This window comes from Engystomops pustulosus, chromosome 5 (assembly GCF_040894005.1).
Source record: "Engystomops pustulosus chromosome 5, aEngPut4.maternal, whole genome shotgun sequence".
Taxonomy (NCBI): domain Eukaryota; kingdom Metazoa; phylum Chordata; class Amphibia; order Anura; family Leptodactylidae; genus Engystomops; species Engystomops pustulosus.
In genome coordinates this window covers 45272889-45288662 of record NC_092415.1, presented here as the reverse complement: position 1 = coordinate 45288662, position 15774 = coordinate 45272889, and the positions used below count along the sequence as shown (strand labels likewise).

General features: G+C 41.8%; 1 protein-coding gene and 1 long non-coding RNA gene across 3 annotated transcripts in view; both read left to right on the top strand.

Moving 5' to 3' along the window:
* The window catches only part of NKAIN3 (sodium/potassium transporting ATPase interacting 3), a 333295-nt gene that overhangs the window by 17695 nt on the left and 299826 nt on the right, over nucleotides 1-15774 (top strand). The gene's annotated exons all lie outside the window — the stretch shown is intronic.
* On the top strand, nucleotides 4155-4497 carry LOC140132718 (uncharacterized). The gene is made up of 3 exons (XR_011855697.1): nucleotides 4155-4225; nucleotides 4306-4375; nucleotides 4450-4497. It is a non-coding gene; the product is annotated as an uncharacterized lncRNA (long non-coding RNA).

The following is a 15774-nucleotide window of genomic DNA, read 5'->3' as shown; positions in this document are numbered from 1 at the left end:
CGACACAATTTTAAAGTTAAATCCTGTGCTCAGTCAAATCGTCCGCCCGCGCGCCCCCAGATTTCTTTTGCTGGTGCAGACACCTGTTAAATACCCGTCACAGCCGCGCAAATCCCGAAAACGGTGCTAATTCCAATAAAAGTGTGATCCGCGACACCTAGTAAATAAGCCCCAATTTGTTTAGGTTTAGCTGCTGTTATTCTCCATCTTCAGCCTTCATTTCCAATTTATGTTTCCTTATAATTTGGGCTGTATATAGATCAGGTTTGTGTAATGTGCTATTCCTGTTATGTTATCCGTCAAATTTATTTGGTATTTCTAAAAATATTGTCAAATATTTCCCATATTTCTGTATGTGGTATGACCAGTGCAATCCACACAAGTTTACCCCAGTGGTAATCTCACAGCCATTCCACAATTATCAGAAACCATATATTACAACCGGCTCGGCTCCTGGATTCAGTAGGCTCCTGGGCGACAGATCCTTAGTGGACCCCTTTGCAGTGAACTCTGCATTAAAAATTCAGAAACTAAAACAGTCTCCTGTTCCCTAAAATATTCCCTAGTTTATCCTACCAAACAGCCCCCTCATGGTTATATTATAAAAAGTCCCCTCAACCCTTATGGATTCATTAGATACAGCTCCCCTCACACCCATGGATTCCTTATGTGGGCCCCCCGAACAGCCCTGGCACTTGCCAAGATATGCCCAGTGTTGGCGCCAGCCCTGCACTACAATGCTGATGCACAAGCGGATTTTCTGCGCAGGTAATGTACAGCTAAAACGTAATGTGAACAGATACCATTATTGCTGTAATTGGACCAAGAATTATCAATAAAGCCTCATTACAGACACCTTGCAGCTGATCATTGCAGTCTGGTACTATAGTAAAGCATCCAGAGAGCTTCACCAGAGATCAGTGGGCAGAGGGGTCCGTCTTTAACTAGGGGTCGTTGTCCTTAAGTAGGGGACCGCCTGTATTGTAATTGTGTGTACCGTGATATTATCAAGCGGACATATAATCAAAGTATACAAGTAGGGTGACGCTGCTTGTACTGCACTGTTTATGGTGATTCTCTGAATCTGTGTCTTTTTGGATCACTTTTTATCTTTACTTTTTGTGAATAAAAGTTATTTTTTACCAGTTTACACTTTGTACACTGGCCATACTCCAGTACTGACATATTAAATCACTAAGGCGCAAATGTGATGATTTGAATCTATAGAATCTATGGCCATCAGTTGGTTGTTCAATTTATGATATATGTACAGTACAGTTGCATTAGTAGCGCACCCATGGTTTTGCACTTGCTTTTTATGCATATTGTTTTTCTGCAATGTGTTCGGAGTCTTACTCTACTTGTACAGTTTCATTTCTATCAATTTCCTTCAGAGGAGATGGAAGAGTGGGAGCATTCATGAGTTGCCAGCAGATCCATAAATCTGTTTTACCTAAAGGTCACACGGCATAAAGTTTAAGCACTGAGCCTCATCCTGAATTCTGCAATATGCAAATTGAAATGTATTTCTGTTTTTGCAGTAGAAATATGAGTCAGGACTCGGCATGCATTGGGACTTATCACATTGTGCATACGCATTACCAAATAGTTAGAATGACAGATTGGTTTTGCTTCACTATCCCAGCATTGTTTTATACACATTTATTAAAATGAATATCATCTCATATCTCCAGATAGCGGAGACAAACTTTGGAGGTTTATAGAAAACAAATACCATACCTGATTATAATCACAGAAAAATTGTCTTCACAAAATACGGCTTAAAAAGATTCTCTCATTGTTGGCAATACCAGCAATCAGTGAATTAAGTTAAGCCTGGTTCCTGGCATCCCCGGCAAAAAAAAAACATATTGGGGCACATTTACTAAGGGCCGTGCACCAGTTTTCTTTCTAACTTTGCACATTCTGTCCAATGGAAACTGCTTGTGCAGGTATTTAACCCTTAATGACCACCCTATCGGTATTCTGTGGTGGTCATTAAGGGTACTTCTTCTGACGCGACGCCTTTCTATGGCGGCGCATCAGAAGAAGATTTCGGGACATCGGGTACCGAAAGTGCCGGTGTTTGGCTGTGATGTCACACACCGTGCCCAGACACGGCACTAACACCCGGGATTGGAAAATCTCCGATGCCGGGTGTTTAACCCCTTACATGCTGCGGTCAAGCATGATGCTCAGCACAGCACTTACTCTGTACACTGCTATACATGTGTATTGCAGTGTAAAGGCTTGAACAAGTGATCAGATGAACGCTTTTTCAAGCCAATAAGTGGAAAATGAAAAAGGTTTTTAGGAACATACCTGGGATGTCACATTGTATCGGGTGTGTGACCTCAGTGCCCTCCAATGTGCTCTATCATAGTGTCCTCCAATGTGCCCCATACCAACGTCCACCAATGTGCCCCATACCAACGTCCACCAATGTGCCCCTATACCAGCGTCCACCAATGTGCCCCTATACCAGCGTCCACCAATGTGCCCCTATACCAGCGTCCACCAATGTGCCCCTATACCAGCGTCCACCAATGTGCCCCCATACCAGTGTCCACCAATGTGCCCCCATACCAGTGTCCACCAATGTGCCCCCATACCAGCGTCCACCAATGTGCCCCCATACCAGCTCACTCCTATCTCCCCCTATGATGGAGTATTTATTTAAAAAAATGAACCTTCACACTACCATTCGTATAGCTAAAAAGCAGTTACCCTGAAATTTATATCTTAATATAGTCCTGTCTCTGCTAATGTGCCTTAAACATTCTCTCACCTCGAATACCGGACTTCTAATACATCATCGCAATGTAATTCCGATGTAAAATATTGTGCAGAGACACAGTATATGAATATAGGGGGAAATCTACTGGCGGTGCAGATCTTAGCATCATTTACAATATGGCAAAGCAAAATAATTGACTTGTCAGGCAGTAAGCTACATTACATTATGTGAAAGGCATAAATGAATCCAGAAGAGAAATTCTCTTCTTTTACTCCTTTGCATTGGCCTGCTTTATACCCTGCCATGGTAATATTTGCACTCAGTATATTACTATTGGTATGTGCCATTAATTCTGTTATTGATGTCTGTTTTGGGTGACATCACAACTGTGATGTCGGCAGCAGCTGACATCACAGATGAGCACTGTCCGGGCCGTGCGCACGGAGCTGTCGCGGACCTGAAGCCAGCAGAGGAGACATAGGAGCAGCCTGGAGCGTCAGAATGGTGAGTACTCAGTTTATTTTTTTTATATACCCGAGTATAAGCCAAGTTAAGCAAAAATTGTGCAGAAAAACTCAGCTTATACTCGAATTTATACGGTATATAAATTTGGCATCTACATGTTCATACTGACTTAAAAAATACTGTGGGGATGGAAAAAGAAAGCAGGATTCCAGGACGCGCTTCTCATTCTGGCAATTTATTTATTTCAAAGGAGCAGTAACGAATGGTGTAACATCAGTATTTCGGCAGGATAATAGTATAAGCGTGTCGAACAACAATTTTGTAAACAATTATTCTCAATAAAAACATTAATAAAAATACCAATAAAACAAGATCGTCCATATCACTAGAAGTTTTCACGTTTGATCAACTGATTCAACCTGTCTGGGTGCTTTTTGGGAATCTGACAGATTGAATCAGTTGATCAAACGTGAAAACTTCTGGATATTCAATACCCACATCTGGGCTCCTTTCTTATGATCACCCTCGTCGTAGGGCATGCATTTAGGTATACTCATTCACCGTTATAAGTGCGCCCCCCCCACCTCCATATCCTTATATCATATTGCCTAGTCCTTCCCTTATTCCGTACACAGGGACGCCCTGCTTGCACTTTCAACTTACTTATAGTCATCAACATCCCAGCTAATATCCCCCTAGTATATCAGGAACCGCCACTACCCTACTGCCAAAATCCAATTTCTCATATTATCAGCATTCTTCACTCCGGCTGCCCCCATTAGTATACTCACCCATATCATTGGTCCCCCTTACACGCTCATCCAGACATCGCTCAGCACCGAGATCAGCATACTTACCTAGATCACCGAGGCTCCTTCCAATCTCCATTCACGATCCACCCTGGACTCTCCTTAACGCATGCGCCGACCTTCCGACTCTGCGCATGAGCAACTCTCTATTTAAACCAGCCGGCAGCGGGAGTCGCGCGTGCACAGCGCTCCCGTCTGCCTTGGCCACAACTGAGTAAGTTTAGCATCAGATCTGTAAACACAGAGACCGAGCACGTCCCTCTGTATACTTACGTAACCACCTCTCACCTATAGGCTCGAAATCCAACATCTGTCGACCACAGATCTCCACTGACATATTGACTCCACTGCCACTGCGGGAGAGGTAAGACTTACCCACTGATGACTCCTACATGTACTATTTTACCTTTTACTTGAACACTGACTTCACTCATTTAGTTGCATGGTCCCGCGTATCTCAGACGGACGCCACCTGCCACAGTTTGATCAGGCAGGTCAGTGCTGATTATTTTAATGCTAATTATTTTATATCAATCATGTTTGCATTCATATCATCCAGTGATATCAATCATGTATTTATTTTTACACATATTTATATTTATTTTTACAAAAATATGTATTTATTTGTATACATTGAATAAAAAGAAATACTAGTGATATGGACAATCTTGTTTTATTGGTATTTTTATTAATGTTTTTATTGAGAATATTTGTTTGCAAAATTGTTGTTCGACACGCTTATACTATTATCCTGCCGATAGAGTACGTGTGTTAATTGTATGGACCTGAAGAAGGGTGCAATCCGACCCGAAACGCGTAGTCCGAAATACTGATGTTACACCATTAGTTACTGCTCCTTTGAAATAAATAAATTGCCTGAATGAGAAGTGCGTCCTGGAATCCTGCTTTCTTTTTCCATCCCCATACTATCTAACAAGCCGGTCTGGACCCCATTCCGGAACCCAGGAGACGCCGCAAGCTCAATACCCTAATATTATATTTCTGATGTTCTTTTTGTACTACTAGATACTGATTGCTATACTGATATTACATCTCTGATGCGCTGTGTACACATTTTTCTCTTGCATTTCTTAAAAAATACTGAAAATGGTTTCAGAAGGACTCCTATGGTAGCGTACCCACCCCATCTAGGCATTGTCAGAACCCTCTGAATAACATCAGGTTACTTGCTTCTGTGCTTGTGAATCACTCCTAGCGCTTCTGTGTGGTAGCTGTTTTCAGCTGCCTTTCAGAGTCAGTTCCTTCGGGAAAGTTTAATGGTTCATTTAGAGTTCAGGTTGTGTCTCTACTGTGGCTTAAGTGATGGATGACCAAACAAGTCAGCTGCTGGGGGCGGCCCAGGCACTCCTTTTTACATCCACCTAGTTTTACTAGGTGTTGCTGGTTATTTCTACTCTCCTGTCACTTGTTATCCTCCATGTATTTGACTTTTGGTTGGTTTATTGACCACTCTTTGCTTAACATATTTGAGTGAGCTTAGGGCCTTCCGATATAGTGCAAATTCAAGCACTCCAGGCATCATGCAATAAGTGATTTTTACCCCTTTAATAAATCCCTTTAACATACTGCATTACATACAGGCCCCAGAACAAATGTAACGGCTTAAATGTACATAGCTGGATCTATGTTTTTGAGTAATGACTATATATTTATGAACATATTACAATTAGCTGAACTATTGTAGTTGTGGAAGTTTAAATATACTTGATGTGCCTGTGCTTTCTCATTATGGAGTCTATTCACAGAGTTACTGCCTGCTTTGCTTGCATTAGTTGAATACCTTTCCTCATTAAAGGTTGGCAGCTGCTTGTGTACTCAATATTTTATAATAACACGGCACACGTAGCAGTTTTGTGAATATTTTTGCAAACATAGAAATATGTAAGGCCGGATTGCTGATTTGTGGCGGGGAGTGATGCTGTGCAGGGAACGTCAGTGCGGCCTTATTCGAGAGCCATCTTGCATTTCTCTATACAGTATCTAAGAGTATCAGACCTTATCTGTATCTTTAGCCTGTAAGCAGTACGCCAGGTTCAGTGCCTCTATTGAAATGTACTCGGAACAGAACTGTGTGGTTACAGGTGACCTTACACAGAGGCAGCTGGTTAGATGGTTACAATCAGAGGCGGATTAAGACTGCCAAGGGTCCTGGGCTGTATTTATAGCCCTTACAAGTCTGTAAGTCACTTCCTACATATGGTACTAGAATCAAGCTTTTTGGGGAATGGAGGATGCGTCCCTTTTACCTGCTTCCAAGCTGTGGTTTCAGGATCTCTGGAAGACCATCAAAGGTCCTGAAATGGCTCTTGTGTACATGTATTGAGGGCAGGAACAGATGTACTAGGATTTCATGGGTCCTTCTCGGTATAAAATTTGGTCAGTGGTTTGGGTGGCCATGGGCCGCAGGCTACCGCTCAAACCCTCTATATTATAATCCACTGTTGGTTACAATATCCTTTTACAGGGGGCAGAGGCATACACCATTGAACGTGACACTAGCTTCAAAGTTTCACTTATTGCCAGGGGCACTTGCTAAGTATTACGCACTAGGCTTGGTATATTAACTCCATAGCAAGTTGGCTTTTGCCACTAGTAATGTATTTTTCTGATTATAAGGCACACCGGATTATAAGGCGCACCATCAATAAATGCCTGCTAAAACCTCTAGGTTCACATATAAGGCGCATCGGATTATAAGGCGCACCTGATTATAAGGATGAATGACCAGCATGTGGCAGACCTGTGCACAGTTCAATGCAGCTGTTGTCTGTAAGTACAAAGTGCTCTTTGATGGTGATTGATTATCCCTGGGGACTGATGGACTCAGCAGGGTCGCGTGCATCCAAATGCAGTGCTGGAGTCCTGGGTTCTAGTCCCACCCAGGTCAACATCTGCAAAGAGTTTGTATGTTCTTATGTTCTCTTTGTGTTTGCGTGGGTTTCCTCTGGGTACTACGGTTTCCTCCCACACTCCAAAAACATACTGGTAGGTTGTTTAGATTGTGAGCCCCATGGGGACAGGGACTGATTTGTCATGCTTTGTGCAGCGCTGCGTAATCTGTGTGTGCTTCATAAATAAAGAATTATTAAGTACCGATATATGAATCTTAGTATATACAGTAAGAGGAGGTAACAGACCCTCTGTACATTGTATTGGATTCCATTAAAGAGGCGATCTCATCTCAGACAAGCCATAATTGTTTCATAGATGCAGGAGCACCTCAGGGACACAAATCTATTTAATGAACCTGCTACCAACCCCCGTCTCAGGGACCACCGTAACTGAAGAGATGGGCATACATATGCATCTTTATTAGTTCATAATGATGGTCCCCCAAGATATTTTGTTTTTCTAGGGCCAAAAGTGTATAAATTATATCAAACCTAGGAAAAAACCTCCAGCCATGGATACCGAGCTGCCAGTTGTTTTCCTTAGCAATGTGTTGTTGCCTGATACTATAGGAATTACCATCCCCGGGATGTCAGACACCATCTTTATAAGGATGTGCATTGATTTGAGCTTGGATTACCGACTAAGCTGAGATCACTAATTTTTACCATAAGATGACAAACCTAAGCAGCAGTTTTATCAAAGATGAAAGCCGCAGCTCCATGATACATTTTCTTAGTAAAATGATCCGTAATAAAGCCCTATGCTTAATGTAATTTAGCAGGATTTTCTCAGCGTGACAACTTTCTGGCCTTGTACTATGCAAGACAAAGCAGAACAGAAGTTCTGACATCAGACAATGCAGCGATTGATATGAGGCGGGTACAGCGAGGGGTCACAAAGCGGGAAACTTATGAAGGAATTTTTCTAACAAGTCATTTATTCCCAAATTCCCAAGAGATCCCTTATTAAAGATATCACAAAATGAATTGTTATATAACAGATGAGATAATACCCTGTTTCCCCGAAAATAAGACAGTGTCTTATATTAATTTTTGCTTCTAAAGAGGCACTAGGTCTTATTTTCAGGGGATGTCTTATTTTTCCATGAACAAGAATTTCCATTTATCGTTGAACAAAAAATCAACTTCTCTAACTTCTTTATGACTCTCCAAACTCTGAATTTCATGCTGTATGTCTTGTGACTCGATTTTTATTAGAATCATTGGCCCCAATCTCTCATGTTTAGTAAAAGAACTTTCCATAAATGACCCTTCTTATCCTGGTAGCTGCTGGTATCACGTTTGCAGCACCGAAACCAGTGATTTACTTCCATGAATTCTTCTCCATGTCACATCCTTCTGCAGCATCTAAAAGATTTACTAGTACTAATGTATGGCGCGGGGGGAGCTGCTGCTATGGCGGCCGCTAGGTCTTATTTTCAGGGGAGGCCTTATATTTCTAAGCCTGAACAAAATTGTACTAGGTCTTACTTTCGGGGGATGTCTTATTTTAGGGGAAACAGGGTAGGACTTGACAATGACTTTCTGTTCATATTAAAGGGGTTTTCACCGATATATGATAAACCCTTTAATACTGAAGATCTTTTCATTGGTTTTGAATTTTGATTTTGATCTCCTTGCCTTTCAAAAACATTGTATTTTTTTCCATTTATAGACTTGCTTTCTATAACCTGCTACTAGACACTGTTCTGGGAAGCTCAAAAAAACAATTGTACCAGCTTTGTTTTTATACCTTTAGCAGTGTGCTCCAAATAACATCTCCCCTTTATTCTTTGAGTTACACTTTTATCACCTGTAAGACAAAAAAGGAGTGGCCTCTAGAAAGGGGGAGTGACTCCGAAGCAAAAATTCTGGGCTCCAAAAATTCTGCTGATGCACCTGAAATTTGGTTCAACTTTCTGTACTAAACTATGCCAAATTTATCATCCAGCATCAGACACAGTGATAAACCTTGTGTACCTCATTGACTTTGGCACAGCAAATCTACAGCACAAGACTGTACCATTGGGTGGGGTTTATAAATTCCAAAAATCAGCAGGGGTGATGTGCAAAATGTTTGCTTCTGTTTTATAAAATCATGCCTAAGTTGCAATGTTTGGTCATGTCTTGTTATTTGGCAAATATTCAACAAAAATTCAACGTGGCTATAGCATATAGTGAAACCTCCTTAAGGATACTATCCAATTTTGCACACAAAAGGGGTGGTCTGCTCATAGGGGGTAGCTTCCAGAGAGAATTATGGGGGAGGGGGGGATTACACTGGTCTTTCAGGGAGGGGGTAAAAAATTACACTGGTCTTTCATGGAGGGGGTCTTCCCAAAAGGGTGGTATTTTGGGGTAATTTTCCATTAAATAGACTTATTTATTATCCACAGAGGTGTCATTTTTTAGGCGCCCCAGTTGCTATGGTGTGCATGCTCAAACTACACCTCCTCTACTTCTACAGGGGTTCCAGGATAGCTCTTTTCTGCACTTCTATAGACATATATGGAACAAAAGTCAGACGTGTACCCTAGAGTGCTATACAAATGTGGCTGTTTAAAGCACTTGGCTGCCCCATTTTCGTAACTGCTAAATCCCAGTTATCACCCTCTATGCCATACACAGGGACATATACAATGTAACTATCTATCTACGTGTGTCCGAAATTCAAACTTTCTATTCAAAATTTAAAGGGATTGTCTAAGCTTAAATTTTTCAAAGAGTGGAGTGTGCAGCTGTGGAAACAAGAAAAGAGTTCTACTTACCTCTCTCCGGTTCTCAGGTCCAGCGCTGTGCCTTAATCGGTGCCGATCTCTGTAGGTAGTGTCGCTGCAGTGACATCACGACCAAAGCTTGAACAATGGGAGCACACTATGGAAAAGAGACTCTGTCTACATACAAAGTCCGGAGATTGCTGGAGGCACAGCTCTGGACCAGAGCACCAGAAAGAGGTAAGTATAACTTCTCTCTTGTTTGCACAGCTCCCCATGTCACTCTTAAGGAGAAAAAAATGAGAGCCCGGACAACCCCTTAAATGTGTCATTGGTAAAATGCTTTCTAGCAAAAGTACATAAACCATGCAGTCACATTTTCCGAGCGGCCGGATAGTATTTTCTCAACCACTTTCATCAGTGTAAATAATATGTACTCCCGGCAACACAAATGCCTCGGATACGTCTCCGCTGGCAGATAAAGGTGAGTGCGGAGCTTCCTGGGGCTGTAATGGAATCAGAGCAGAGTTGCTTGGGTTATTGTGCGTGTATTGTATAGGTCACAAATGCTGATCCTTCCAATAATACAATGTGACACTTCAATTTCCAAAAGCCTGCAGGGTTCTGTCTACACATATATTAGATATTTACATTCTTTATATCGCTATATACGGCACCATGGCATAAAACAATCCCAACCCTCCACATTCTTGTAAGCAGGACCCCCCCCCCATTTTTACATTCACCATTTTTGTCATTTCATACTAAGTAAGGTTTAAACAAGATGCAGTTCTGTCAAGTCCAACCTATGTTATTGATCCTTTATGGCCTATACCACTCGGCCTTTGGTAGGGAAAAATCCTTGCCCAGTCCTAGGTCCAGAAAGATCATCAGAAATATACCTGTACTGCCCATTAAGATATTTGTACATTGTTATGTGCTCAACTTTTTGATAATCTCCACCAAACCTTTTCTGGCTCAGCTTTTTTAAAAAAAATAGTACTCAAGATGTGCACAAAATACCATATGTGAATGTCCTTATCAAGAGCATCATCATTATATTTGCTTTAGTAGGTGCTTCCTGGCACTGGTCTTCCTGGCACAAGTCTTACAGTTTACAGAGCAATTCCTTTTTTTTCCTTTTTAGAAAATTAGTACATTTTGTTTCATTCCAAATACAACGCTTTTATACCCCGCAAACTTTTCCTTGCTTTAAAATGTTACATCTACGATCTTAAAGGAAACATATCATAAGAATTCAGAATGTTAAACCATTGTCAGCTACCTTTAGCTCTGGGCACCGAGATTCTGTCATTGGCTTTATATAGCAGCTGATGCTGCACAGAACACAATGGGGCTCATTTACTAAGGGTCCAAACACGCACTTTGGTCGGGTTTCACGATTATTTCCATTTTGCACCGTATTGCCCCGGGGTTTTGGCGCACGCGATCGGATTGTGGCGCATCAGCCCTGGCTTGCATGCGACAGAAATCGTGAGGCGTGGCCGTCGGACAGCCTGACGGATTCGGACAAACCGCGGAATTTAAAAACGGAATTGTGTCCGGCGGACCTCAGCGCAGAAGCGACGGATGCAGGAACTCGGGCGCATGATCTTAGTGAATTTCGGCAGACCCGAATCCTCGCTGAACAACGCATGGGACCAGGTAAGTAAATTTGCCCCAATATGTTAATGTGGTTGAAGTGCTCTGGGGATGTCACTGGAACTCCTCCAGGCTTCGGTATTATGATCTTTACAGACCCGGTACATGTCACCATCTGCCTAGGAAGGTCTGTGGGAGGAAGAAGTCTGCCTAATACACACCCTCTGGTGAACTTCTTACCAGTGATGCCAAAGCCTGGAGGAGCTCTGGTGATGCCCCCCCAGAGCACTTCAGCCTTGTTTATGTTTTTAAAAGTTTTTTTTTTTTTTTTTTTTTTTTTTTTTTTTTTTAGCAAAGCAGCGCATCAAGCAACTATATAAAGCCAATGCCAGAATCTAATTTCTAAAAGTAGAACTGAACAGACTCCCAGCAAGTCTGTTGGGTGCCTCTACCAGCTTTACAGATGCTTGAATTGTTGCTCATTAGTCTTTGTAGCAAAGCTCTACATTAGTAAGATTGGTTGGAGAACTTGGCATATTGACCCTTGAATGACTTCTGAAGTTGGCTCCATCCACTGTAAAGTCAAACTTCACACTAGATTACAGAGACATTTTCTCAATTGAATTTGACTGTTCTACACCTGATCAGCCTAACCACATCGCAAACTCCTCCAAAGACTAACAATGGATCCATTCTGCTAAACTTTGGACATACTGTGAGAAATTATTCATAAATGTTTCTAACCAGAGCAGTGCAAGACTAGACAGTTCTCGGGTGCACCAGATTAATCCCTGTGTCTGATACTGAATGATTAATCTGGTGCAGTAAAAGACTGCACCAGACTGTGGAATCTTGCTTTGCCCCATCAATTAGTTGGTATAAAACTGGGCTAAAATTTTGGCACAGTTGGCATAAATTTTATGGCGCACAGATTTTTCCCTGCAAAGTCATGCCCCTTTTCCATATTTTATTGTCCCTGCTTGACCTAACATGTTACCCGTGTAACATAACTAATATGCTCCACTTTTTGCGCCATCTACACACCCAATGGGCATGGAGGGGGACATGGCTGGCAGCAAAGTGGGCTGGCTGGGGGCATTCCTGACCCTGTACCTGAAACTTTCATGACTGAATGTTAGCGGTTACGGTGCAATATTACACCAGGCAGGGCGTAGAACTGTACGCTGCTGAGTCTGGCACCAGATACATCAGGAGGTATCCGGCGGTGGGGACTGGCGTATGATAAATCCCCCCATATGTGTTCAGAAACTAATATAATCATATTTTTAGCGATGCCGGGTCTCTGTCTCCAGAATGCAGCACCATTGAGTTTACCGTTTGAATCTTGCTCAGACTCCAACACCACGCTGGCTGTCTATATCATGTATTATTAACTACCTGGCTGTGTGCTCAACTAAAACTGGTTTCCAATCTTTCTTAATGTCTGTTTCACTGCTAGAGTGCTAAATCCCTAACAGGGAGACTGTGACAAGGAGTGTATTTCTACATAACTGCATGTTCTCCTTATTGCCAATGTTTGCAGTATATTTGTGCATTTAGGATAATTGAGAATGAAAATTATTATACAATAGGAATTCTTTTACTGTATTTTTTGCCATTCTACAGAATAATATACAATTTGCATCAAATAACAAAAAAACTGTTAATCTCCATTGAGTCCTCGTTAGCTTAGGCATATAAAATAGTATTAAGTGGATAGGCCTATTAACATAATTAATGTTATTTATTATTACTTAAGATTGCACTATTTTCTTAAAGCTCCATTGGATATTGTCTTGGACATAGTTTTACTACAATACTATTCCTTCGTTATTTATTTCTGCAACTCCTGTGCAGGTTTTTATCATAGTATATAAGGCTGGAAAAAGACGCAAGTCCATCAAGTCCAACCTTTAAGAATTAAATAAATGTTTTATCCCCATAACCCGTGATATTTTTTCTCTCCAGAAAGTCATCCAGGCCTCTCTTGAACATGTACATAGAGTCCACCATAACAACCTCCTGCGGCAGAGAGTTCCATAGTCTCACTGCTCTTACAGTAAAGAACCTTTGTCTATGTTGATAGTAGAATCGCCTCTCATCTAGGCGTAGAGGATGTCCCCTTGTCCTGGTCACAAGCCTAGGTGTAGAAAGATCTTTGGAGAGATCCTTGTGCTGTCCGTTCAGGTATTTGTACATTGTAATGAGGTCTCCCCTCAGTCGTCTTTTTTCTAAACTAAATAATCCCAAATGTTGTAATCTGTCATATGTCTTCATGGTTATAAATTGGAAGCAAATCTTTTAGGTCTTCTTGAAGAAAATCGGGATCCAGGGTAAGATAAAAAGGAACACATTCTTATGTCGCTCCAGCTCCTGGTTCCTGCATCACTTTCTGGCGGTAGATACCAAGGGGTCGGGGCGACGGTGGAGCCATCCAATGACTGGCCTCCTCCTCTGTTTTCCTGTGTTGTCCACTGGTCTTAGGAGGCTACTCATTAGATGAAGCTGTTCCTACCCCCTCCAAGAACATAGTAAGTATGTGTTCTCTTTTTGTCTTATCCCAGCCCTTCTAGCTAGGTTTTTTCTTAATCACTTTAAGGGTAGATACCAACATACATCTTTAGTTTGCAAGATGTGAAGTTTTTTTATTATCATTGAAAAGCAACATAAAAAACAATCAATTCTGCAGTTATTGAGGCTTCCCACAAAATGGACCCTGTCTAATGACTATTGTAACCTGATAAGAAAACATCGATATCCACAAAATTGGTCTTACTGCTGCCTTTTCTGTTTCCTGAAGCTTCACTGTTCCTTTGGCAGGCTTAATCTTTGTTTTATGCTTAATTTATGTTTATTAAAGTTTTTGTTAAACAATAGAGTTAGTAGAGGCAAAAGATAATCGAATGTCACTGGAGGAGGATTTCCAAGCAAAATATCCCAGAATTCTCCTATAACTTGTAATAACAGTATAAAAAATGTTATTAAAAGAATGAAAATGTGCTGTTGCTTCGTAAGAAAGAGGATGATTGGACAGAAAGGATTGATTTAGGTTGCCATGTAGTTAGGTAAAATTTGGGCTTATTTTCTGGCATACGTAATAACTATCTTACACATTAGATTTATCATCCATAGTTGGACACTGTGATAAATCTGACCCCATGAAAAGTTTTCAACTTTTTAACATATGTAAATATATCTATATGTAATTTTTTGCAGCATAAAAATAAATGTGAAACAGAACGCTTAATATGCCAGGTGTGACCCTAAGGAGTTCTCTTCATCTTCTAAGCCATTAGCTTATTTCCAGTGCAGCATCAGTTTTTAAAATTATTTTTATCGACATCCAAAGAAATATAACATCATTGAGAATATTAAGAATTACAAAAATCACAAAAATAAAGAGCTAAATGCATTGGCGGCTTAGAAGCTAGAAAGCTGCTCTAAACATGGTATTATGCTCCCTATAAATTATCATTAATAACAGAACAGGCCAATTTATGTTGGATATATAACCCAAAAGAGAGCCGGAAAAAAAAAAAGTCATCAAAAGATGAATAAAATTCACAATATATTTTATTAGAGTGACGATACACAAATTACAAAAATGTCTTATGTGGTGGAATGTTGAGCACTTTAGCACCCAGCACTTTTCACTTTTTTCTATCTGATGACTAAGACCTTGCAGTGGACAGGTCTGAGCAGGGTCGGCGCCAGCATCCGGCAAACCCGGGCAAGTGCCGGGGCCCACAGCTGCTGGGAGGGCCCACTCATGGCCAAATCTCATTCCCCAGCAGCCGGGCCATGCCGGGTGCTGACACCGTAAAGCGGCGCTCCGTTTGCCACAAGACGCTGACGTGCAGCGAATCCCCCGTCCCAATCAGCAGTGCCGTGCCGGGTTCTAGCGCCGTAAAGTGACGCTCCGTGTACTGCAGGATGCTGCGCGTGAAGCACTGTGCAGCCGCCGGCAGGGGGAGGAAGACGGTGAAGGGGAAGCTCCGGACCTGACCAGAAGACTGAGGTGAGTATTATTCTTTTATTTTTAATGGTCACATTCACATTCACCGCTGTATATAATGAATGGGGTGGGAGGTTGAGGGGGCTGCATATACGGAATAGGGGGATGAGGAGGGGACTGTATATAATGAATGGGGGATGAGGAGGGGGCTGTATATAATGAATGGGGGGGATGAGGAGAGGGCTGTACATAATGAATGGGGGGATGAGGAGGAGGCTGTATATAATGAATGGGGGGGATGAGGAGGGGGCTGTATATAATGAATGGGGGGGGTGAGGAGGAGGCTGTATATAATGAATGGGGGATGAGGAGGAGGCTGTATATAATGAATGGGGGGGGGGATGAGGAGGGGGCTGTATATAATGAATGGGGGGGATGAGGAGGGGGCTGTATATAATGAATGGGGGGGATGAGGAGGGGGCTGTATATAATGAATGGGGGGGATGAGGAGAGGGCTGTACATAATGAATGGGGGGATGAGGAGGGGATGTATATAATGAATGGGGGGGATGCGGAGGGG